The 10,802-nt window shown below is 37.1% G+C and overlaps 1 protein-coding gene across 1 annotated transcript in view; it reads right to left on the reverse strand.

The window, feature by feature from the left end:
• Positions 1-10,784, reverse strand: part of LOC114502699 (F-box only protein 8) — a 35,572-nt gene extending 24,788 nt beyond the window's left edge. The window contains exon 1 of the mRNA XM_028519823.2: positions 10,524-10,784. The gene's annotated coding sequence lies outside the window, so the exon portion shown is untranslated. The remainder of the gene's footprint in view (positions 1-10,523) is intronic.
• Positions 10,785-10,802: the final 18 nt, after the last annotated feature.

The raw sequence follows: 10,802 nt of genomic DNA on the forward strand, positions 1-10,802 counted from the left end.
AAATAAAAAAAATAACAGCCATCACAATAACAGCCATCCAATGTAAACAAATCAAAATTACCTATTTTTGTCAGATCAGCAAAAAATATATTTTGTATGCACTGCAGCATTTTAGTAATTAGTTTATGTGTGCCATGAAATGAAAAAGGCTGAAAATTACTGACATAAGGTATCAACTGAACAACAGATAGAAGAAAGGATGGTTTAACCCACTTTTGAAAAAATCTTGTATGGTCAACTTCTGGCTTCTTGTTAGGTATAAGATTGAGCACATGTATTTACCACCTTTGCCTTCTATTAAAATGAGAGAAAGGGAATTTTTAAAAAGGTAGAAACCAAACCTATAAGAGAAGGGAAAACAGGATGTTGAGTGGACATGAGACTTCAACAGATTTCTGCAACATGAAAGCAGAAGGCAGAGTGGTTACTAATGAACCCATGTAGAGGAAGGAGGTGAAAAAAAGTCTGGAATACTGCAGAGAGAGAAACACATTACAGAACCCTCAAGAGGCTATTAGGGGTCCAAAATACAGTATGAGGGGAGGAATAATTCAGAGCAAAACGAGGAACAAAAACTGGATTAATATCTCTGGGTCATTGCTTCCTTCCTTATACAATAATGAAAAAATTCCCCTTTACAAGTCGCCCAGCATAATGGCTAACAGACCAGAGTGAGGGCAGCCATATACAGATGCGTACATCTATAAATCAACTTTTTATTGTCCCAAAGATCCAACGTGCAAGTATTAAAGTGCACCAGCAACACTCACACACAATCACCTGGTTTATTTTTCCTGATTTCACCCAGTGACTCTTTACTAAGTGTTAAGTTTAATATTTTTTTTATCTTTTTTTAATCCTCATTCATGGATATGTTTATTGATTTGAGAGAGAGAGAGAAAGGGAGAGATAAACATTGATGTGAGAGAGAAACATCCATTGGCTGCCTCCTGTACACTCCCTAACCAGGAATAGAACCCACAACCTATGTTTGTGCCCTAGCTGGGAACAGAACTCACAGCCTTTTGGGGGCATTGTCTGTGCCCCTACGTTGGTTGGGGCACAGACAATGCCCCAACCAACGTAGCCACCCAGCCAGGGCTAAGTTGAATATTAATCTAGTAGACATAGTTACAAAATCATATACTCAATATAGTGCATACTGAGAGTTTGCCTAGAGTAGGAACCCACTGAAGCTCTGCTATATATGAATATGGTAGAAAAGTCCATCTTTCTCCCAACTTTTCCCTTTCCAGGTCACTTGGGATCCCCTAGGCAGGGGTGTCCAACCTTTTGGCATTTCTGGGCCACATTGGAAGAAGAGTTGTCTTGGGCCACGTGTTAAATACACAAATACTAACAAAAACTGATGAGCAAAAAAAGATTTTAAGTAAATTTACTATTTTGTGTTGGGTTGCACGGCAGCCCATGGGCTGCAGGTTGGACACCCCTGCAATGGCTACCAAGTAAATGTTTCTTAAGTATGAATTATAAATGTCCAGTGTGCTAAAAGAAAAATCAAAACAAAAGCAATGGCACAATGTCAAAAGGGACATTAGCAGCTAATTTAAAGAGTTCCTACTGCCCTGGGACAATTTGGGCATCAAAATAAAAGTAAGGACAATAATGGATTATAGCCCTGGGTGGGTTGCTCAGGTGATGAGAGTGTTGTTTCCATACGCCAAGGTTGCAAGTTCCATGCCCAGTCAGAGCACATTCAAGAATCAATCAACCAATGAATGCATAAATCAGTGGAATGACAAACTGATGTCTCTTTCTTTCTCTCTCTCTAATTCCCTCCTTCCCTCCCTCCCTCCCTCTCTCGCTCTAAAAATCAATCAATAAATTTAAAAAAATAGAATATAATCTACCACATAAAAAAGAGTTCACGATTTTATGATGATGATCAATCAATCAATAAGTATACATATACATATATAGGAGGGGAAAAGTAAGGAAAGCTCTCCCTTAGTGTAAAATACTGACTATATAAAGATAGAATAATGGGAAAAAATCATCATTTTACAACCATCAGTAGGAAAAATAACTCAGGCAAGAATTATCAATGGATGCTGAATCTGGAATTGGACAAAGAAGAGAATATTTACATAGTCTCAAAGTATCTCCCCAGATATTACTCATTAATTACAAAAAGAAATTAAGAAATCAGACTGTAGTTAACCAAATGATCAAAATCATCTTTTACCCATAAGAATCAAATGGACATTATGTGACCCTAGCCATAACACCCTCAGAAGAACACAACACGAATTATATGGTGTTCCAGGCAGAAAATGTATAAGCTGAATCTAATCATAAGAGTATCAAAGGGACCCAAATAAACTCTGTAAAATGACAATGTTTTTTCCTTTAAAAATGCCAATGCTGGAAATCAAAGAAGGTCCATGGAACAGTTCCAGATTAAGAGACTAAACAGCATTATATCTAAATGCAATATGTGGGATGGATCTTGTACTGGAAAAAAAATTGCTATAAAGGACATTATTGGAACGATTGAAAACCTAGATAAATGAGGTAAAGATTAGATAAAAATATTGCATCAATGTTAAATATCCTGAATTTGGTAACCATACAGTGGCTATAATTCAGAAAAACAGTAACATCTATCTCTATATAGAGAAAATCATAAAGCAATGTTGCAAAATTATTTTAATTGGTGAATCTTAGTAAAGGGTATCCATTAGTTACTTTGATTAATCTTATAATCTATTTATTTGGAGAAATCTCCTGGTTGTGGAGTTTAGGCATAAGATTTTGGAAAAACTCTTGAATCTTATGTTCACTCAGTGTAGGGATTACTGCCCTATGGCTTATGGAATGAAAACCATTCACGAAGGAGATAAGTGCTCAGCATTATGGCTTAAGAGTAGTAGGAGGCCCCTGTCAAGAAAAACATCAAAATAGTCAATAAGAATTATTTTGCCACTTTTGATATGAATTTTTATTTCAAACAATGGAGAAACTTTGTTAAAGAAAATATGAAAACAACCCTTTAACTTGTTTTGTGTGTGGAGATTTAAGGCTTGAAATTCCTGGCTGTTTCCTCCTTTTATACATAATATTTATTTACTTATGTAATAATATAAATATGAACAACATTGTTTTTGTACTTTAAACCACCATTTATTTCTTACTGTGCCAAGAACTCTGTGAACGTTTACATATGTGTGTATACATATTTTTATATATAAATATATACATTTATCAAATGAGATTATATATATACTATATATTTTATATAGTGTGTGTATATATATTTAAAAATCTCATTTTAATTCTCCCAACAACCCTAAGAAGTACATGTTATTATTCTAATTTATAGCTGAGGTAGTAGTGACCCAGAGAAGTTAAGTAACTTGGCCTGAGATCTGATAGCTGGCAAATGGAGATTTAGGATTCAAACTCAGGTCTATCTGAGTCCAAAGCTTTTATTCTTAACCACCAAAGCACATGCCCGGAGTTATTAGAGCCTACAGATGGCACGGGCAATGGGCCATCTGTTTCTTCCTCACTGGCTCACATCTTTTACCTCTGTCACTGCTTATTACCTCCACTCTTGCTCCCAGCTGGGCTTTTCTCTCAGGCTACTGTTCTCGTGGAAAGCACATAGGCTTTGATGTGAAAATAAGATCTGGTTCAAACTCCAACACAGAATCTGATGAGCCTGCAGTCTGTGGTCCTTATTTCCCTCGGCAGTAAAATGGATAATTCTTATCCAGTGGGATTTAGAGAACCTAGCCCATAGTAGGTAGTTTATAGTAAGAGGTAGTTTTGTAGTCACCCCTCAAGTCCTTGGAAATGGTAACTTTTATTTTGGTTATTTCATTTCAGAGTACTCCTGATTATTTTGGATTTAATTACCAGGGTAGTCCTAATCCTAGTTCTAACTTTTATTAATTCAGGATTTGTGAAATTTGGAGAGATTCCATTTAACTTTACTCAGAGAAGAAAATAACAACCAGTAGGTTAACTTAGCTTAGACTGACACACTATATTATACATAAAAATAGAGTTTGGGAAATAAGGTCAGTGACAACAGATACCCTTTCAGTGTTAAGTACTACCATAATGTTTAACTACTATTGATATGTTAATGCCTGACAGTGAAACGGGTCCAAGTTTTCTTGACACTGTTATTCTGGAGGGTGAATTCAAAATAGGGGCTCCAATTATGCCATATGGTGTGTGACTGTAATTACCTCAAACAAGGTTTCTGAGCTTCTATTTCCTACAAAACAGGGGAATTCACTCCTATCTATTTTATAGGCTTGCTTATGAGCCTTAATTAACATAACATAAAAGCCTCTTTTAATTGGTAAGGCAGTATGTAGGTCCTGAGTCACTTTCATTTTGTCTAATGCACACGTCTCAGAAAGTTATAGTACTTTTTTGGACATCATTTTGGATATAGTTCTCATTTTTCTAAAAAAAATGAGTAAAATTTTAGTCTAAATGAACTTGTTGCAAACAGCATAAAGGCACTTCCACCTAGAAGGCAGTATAAATTAGATTAATTACCAACAACTATACTAGTTAGTTTTTAAGAACAATAATCCTTTTCTATTTACTTCCAGTAGACAGCTGTATTTCTAAAAAAGGGATGGTATTTTGGATGGTACTAATAGCTATTGCTATATCTAATATAAAGCCTATATTGAAAGTATTAAGCAGCTTTAATCAAAACATCTCCTTATCACAGATAAACATTAAATAACAAAAATTATTCTATAAGAAAAAGGTACCTATACTAATATTTCAGTAATTTCATGACACTAAGCATTCAAATAGCACATCTGTGGAGACAACTATAAGTAATAAAGAATGTTTTATACACTATGCATGGAGAGAATACGAAGTGGAAGACAGGAAGAGTATAAAGGAGTCTGGAGGTCTCAAAAGTATTCTGTTTCAAATACTTCTCAATCGCAAACCAATCCCATAAGTCTCTTCCTGAGCAAACAAGGTTAAGTCACTGGTTTACAATGATTGACATGAAAAATCTCATTTAAATATTCATTTAAATGGTACGTTATCTTCCATATTTCTTAAGTGTCTTCATAGTAGAATTTATAAATAAGAACTTCCTATCTTAGGTAAAGATCTAAAATGTATACCAAGGGAGTTATCTCTCAAATGCAATTTCTACTAAGATTTAAAGATGAAGGGTAATCATTCATTTGTATCTTTTTGAAATTTTTCATGTTTTTCCCTCATAGAAAGTAATAACTAAATTTTTGTTTACTCTACGTTTTAAAAACCTTTAAGTAATATCCTGTGATATTACTCAATGGAAGAGGAACATAGGGGATTCTGGGAGAAAGGAGTTTCTATGAGACATTAAGAATCAATTTTGCAGCACAGCATTTATTTCTCTACTTCCTAAACAGACCACCAAAGTAGTTTAGAAGAGTCTGAGAATTTAAAAAAAAAAAAAAAAGGAAAGGAAAGAAAAGAAAAAACCTGATAACCAATCACACCTCTGAACTGAAAGGCAACAATTGTAAAGAGATGAAGGAAGGGTGCGTCCACAAGGAGGTCTTTCTAAGGAGAAAGGGAAATGGCTAAGTACTAAGAGGTCACAGGGTACATTAAACACATAAAAAAAACCCCACTCATTAAATTTAAAGATCTGGTCCTGCAAGAGCAGTTTTTGTTCCTAAAAGGCATACCAGTTCTACTCTTTTTAATGCACAAAGATTTACAATATTACTTTGTTTTCTGGAGGATTTTTCCTGTTCTTTAATTTGATTCTGCAATGAGTGTTACCAAATGGCATCTAAACAAATGTAAAAATTAAGAAGTGTCATTTAAATGTAATTGAAAAGCTGAGAATTTTGTGCCTATTTAGTTTCATTTATTTAATTTCTTTAGCTTCTTTTGCAAAAAATGTTCCCTGTCTGTTTTAACTTTTAAATAAAATAAATTTATCATATTTCTCACTAGCATTATTTTTAATTACACTGGGTCTTACTTAACTGAACTGTTGGTTCAACCTAATTATAATCAGCAGCTGCATATCCCAGCCTACCTCCTCGGGACATACCACACACTCCAGGCCCACCAACCACAACGACCATTCCTATGAGAGTCGTGGAATTAAAAAAAAAAAAAAAAAAAAAAAAAAACCCTGTACTTCTCACTGAATTACTTTTATACAAACCAAACAATGTATTACAATAAAATGAATATTGAGGGAAACCCAAAATGGAGGCAAGTCAGAAATGAGATGACAAAACACCTAATTATAAAGTTTGAAAGAAAACATGGATTTGATTCAAGGTCCTTCTTTCTCTTTCTTTTTTTAAAATCCTCACCCGAGGACATTTTTTCATTGCTTTTAGAGAGGGAGGAAAGGAGAGAAAAAGGGAGAGAGACAAACATTGATGCGAGAGAGAAGCATCGATTGGTTGCCTCCTTGAAGCACCTGGAGCAGGGACTGAGCTGGCAGCCTGTGTGTGTGCCCTGAGCAGGTAGGTGTCAAGTCCGCAACCCTTCCGTTTGGGATGACACTCCAACCAACTGAGCCAAAGTGGCCAGGGCCAGGTTCCTCAAGTAGTTGGAAGTATTGGGCAAGTCACTTAAATTTCAAAGTCTCACTTTCCTTACCTGTATTACAAGGGTTTGGAACTGATGATCCCTAAGGTCTTTTAGCTATAAAATTCTATGATTCTATAAAAATAAAATGAGGGGGGAAATTTTAAAAAGGTAAAATGAAGAGGTGATGGAGACAGATATGTATGTGTGCTTATGCGTACCTAGCATCTGTCCTTTCCATCTCCCTTTCCTATATTCATGACTTCTATAAATCACTACTCAGTATGAGCGGACAGGGGTTTTTCAAGCATGGCTCCCTTGATCAAATCTTACCCCGTTTTTCAAATAGCTTATAAAACCCTATGCAGCCTATTCTTGAAGAATATGCAAACTGCTGATCACAGAGCTAAACTCTCTAAACCTGCTGCCCGAATTTAAAACCACAAATATCTTTTCTTATCTGTGTATCACAAAACTACTTGCCTCATGTATTATGTATACTCAAGTCAGGACATTTTAGTATTATTGTAGAATCTATGTCAGAAAATTTGTCAAAATAACAAAATAATGTGAAAAAAAATAAAGAAACAGGGAACATAAATTTCTAGAAGTAGATGTATGATGTCAAACTTGTTTTAAAATCTTAAGTAAAATACGCCCTGGCCGGCATGGCTCAGTAGGTTGAGTGTCTACCCACAAAGCCAGAGGCTGCTGGTTCCATTCGCATCAGGGCACGTGCCTGGGTTGAGGCATGAGGGAGAAGCAACCGTTCGTGTTTCTCTCACACTATTTCATCCTACCTTTCCCTGTCTCTAAGATAGATAAATAGCCCTGGCAGGTGTGACTCGACAGACTGAGTGCCGGCCTGAGAACCCAAAGGTCACCCATTACATTCCCAGTCAGGACACATACCTGGGCTGCTGGCCAGGAACCTGGTTTGAGGAGTGTGAAAGGCAACTGATAGATGTAGCAATGTTTCTCTCCCTCTCTTTCTCCCTTCCTTTCCCCTCTCTCTACAAATAAATAAATCTTTCTTTTAAAAAACACCATGAGCCAGATGTATATTTCATAGACTTTCAATATTAATGACTTGAATGCATTATCACAGGCAAGCCAAGGGATTAGCTTCAGTTTCCACATTTGAATCAAAACGTAGAAACAGTAGATAGCTGTATGTCGCAGTTGGTTTAGTAATTAACTATAAAATAAATTTGAATGACTAATTTCAATGTACTGTGATCAAAGATCATCTCTGGCAGTTCAATTTCTTAGTCTACACAAAGCACAGTAAACACAAAACATTCCCTATTAAACTCATCATATATAATAAATTACAATTCATATTTTAGCTTGTCTAGAAGTTACTACCATTATATACTTTGTGGGTGTAAGTATTTCAACTGTGTTATTTTCTTAAGCATCTGTTTAAAATTTTGCAGCCATTGCCTCAAACTACCATAAATAAAGTATGTTAACCTGATAGGGAGCCCCAATTTAAAAGCCAAATTTACAATCTGAGAATTGACACAATCAGGCTGGTATTAAGCCCCTGAGGTAAAAAAGATTAACTTCAATAACACTTTACTAACAGATAAGGATTTAATACATCTTCCAAACTCGGAAGAAGCATAGGCAATTTTATAGTGGGTCACAGCCAAAACAGTGTCACTAAAAACCCCGAAGCCTATATTTTTAATTTCTAATGAACTTGACTCACTAACAAAAGCTGTGCTGGCAACATACATCCAAGTAATGCTGGAAGAGGTGGTACCTGCCACCTAAGTATGCTTCAAAACAGACATACAAGACACATTTCCACTCTAAGACCAGTCCCACCCCTGTCTGATCTTATCCCTACACAAAGACTACCACTGACCTGGATTCTTTCCACTCCCGAAGGCTTTCCTCTACCCTTTCTTAACTTCTTTCCTCCTTAAAAGCTATCTTTGCTCACGTTTGTTTTGATACAATTTCAACCATATAAAATGGCAGTGAGTGAGGAATACACACAACCTCCAGCTGCGAAGGCCTCTGCTCAGTAGACCCTAAAAACACAAGCATTCCGGTCACACATATCCCTCAGGCAGTTTCCCAAGCAAAATAATCAGCCTCCCTTCAGATAATTAGTAGAGGGAAGAAAAGGGGGGTGGAGTTTTGCAAGAGAGATAGGGCTTGTACAAGTTTATTTCTTTACAGTCTGGCATTCCTCTTTCTCTGGCTGCATTTCTGTTGACTGTATTTCTGCTCAGTTATCAGCCAGCGTATCTGTGTTAGGCAGCCTCTAAAATGACACCCAAAGATCCTTGCATCCTGGGATTTATGCTCTTGTGTAATCCTCTCCAGATAGATTTTGGGCTGGATTACTGACTCACTTCTAACACACAATATGACAGTAGTAATGAGATAAACTTCTGAGTTTATGTTATAAAAGACTATGCAGTCTTGGTACTCTCTGTCAGATTGAAGCCAGCTGCTATACAGTGGCGCAGCCCTATGGCGGAACCACATGTGGTGGAACAGAGGAGTTAAACTCCTCACTTCACTGGTTATTACTTACAGGATCTTGTTGAGATTTACTTGACTATTCTAAGCTTTAGTTGCTTCAGATGTAATGTGGGAAATAATACTTATGCTCAAACAGCTATTGTATTATATGAGATAACACATATGAAGCTTCATACCACAGTGAATAATCACTAAGACGTTATCTGTTCATTTGTTTTGGCAAAATTATATTTTAATAAACTGAAAATAATCAGGTGAGTGCACGTGCAAGTGGATCCTTCTACCCCTCAGTGGAGTCTTCAAGTGACATCTCAGCCCCCAGTTTGACTACAACTGCATGAAAGAACATGAGCCAAAGGTGCTCTGTTAAGTTGTGCATGAATTTCTGACCCACAAAAACTTTGACATAATAAACGTCTGTTGTTTTAAGCAGCTAAAGTTTGGGGTGATTTGTTACTCAGCAATAGATAACCAATACAGTATCTCATCAGGCAAATTGTCAAGTTAACTCCATAAAAATGAGAAGTTTCCTACTCACACTGAAAAAACGGAATAAAATTTATTCTTTATTCTGCTCAATTTTGTAAACCAGTTTTCTTAGGCTGGGGTTGGGAGAGGGCAGGTCCCTTCTACCTAAGAAATAAGGTTACCAAATGCCAAACATTAATAGAAGAAAAGCTGAAATGGAATACATAAATTAGCTCCATCTTCCAGTAGTCAAGGTCATGATATTGGAAATTTGGAGAGAAACACCTAAGAACCTTGAAAATATAAATTCCACTTGTTAAAAACAAGTAGGTTTAATAATTAAGTTACTAAATACATACAGAACTTAAAAAAACAACCATCAAATACTTAAATGAGGATTGGGAATCATTAATGTAATTTCATCCAATTAATAATATTTAATTGAGCACCCTCCCCCAATGTAAGAAACTAGAGCTGAGTCACAGAGAAACGAACGGACAGGCTAAGAATCTGCCAAATTTATAACTAGAGTTTGACAACTGAAGCAACTGGCAATTTATCACGACCTTAACTGTGCTTGCATTCGTATCACTGAAAATGCAAAGAACTGAAAACTGTGTCTCTGCACACCCTCCCCGCCTTTTGCTTGAAAAGCAACACCTTGGGTTAGAAAAGATTAATCATTGACGTTTCTCGGCTTTATTTCAGAGTGAAACCTAGTCACTATCTGGGGTCCCAAGCTGACCTTCTACCCCAGTGGCCTAGAAACACAAGGAACACACCTACTCCCGCCTCCTGACACTGATTCGTCATTTCAATAAGCCATCACCACTGTCACTCAAGATGCTCTGCACTGTCATTGGTCCCAAAGTCTTGCTGGTTGGCAAGTTTCTGCCAACCGGCAAGCACTGGTTATCTTTATTTCCAAAAAGAAAAGTAGGGGTGTACCGGGGAAAGAGGCAAGAGCTCTGAAACAGCTAGGCTAAGGGTTGTACCTGAGCGACCTGCGATCCCCACCGCCGCCGCGACGAATCGGCCTCTTGGCGGGGGCTTTTAGCCAAAAAGAAAATGGCTCAGCCGGGAACTGGTGCCCAGGCCATGAAGAAGCTGGTTCAAACTTTACTTGTTCACGCCAGTGGAAGGGACGGCGGCGAGAATCCCAGAAACAGCACTGTATTCCTCCAAACAGCCCACCTCCAGCTGCAGCAGCTAGGGCTGGGGACTGTCCGAGTTTTGACGTTTCCTATTGTTGCCGGAAGTGACGTCAGGGGTAT

The sequence above is a fragment of the Phyllostomus discolor genome, chromosome 8 (assembly GCF_004126475.2).
Source record: "Phyllostomus discolor isolate MPI-MPIP mPhyDis1 chromosome 8, mPhyDis1.pri.v3, whole genome shotgun sequence".
NCBI lineage: Eukaryota > Metazoa > Chordata > Mammalia > Chiroptera > Phyllostomidae > Phyllostomus > Phyllostomus discolor.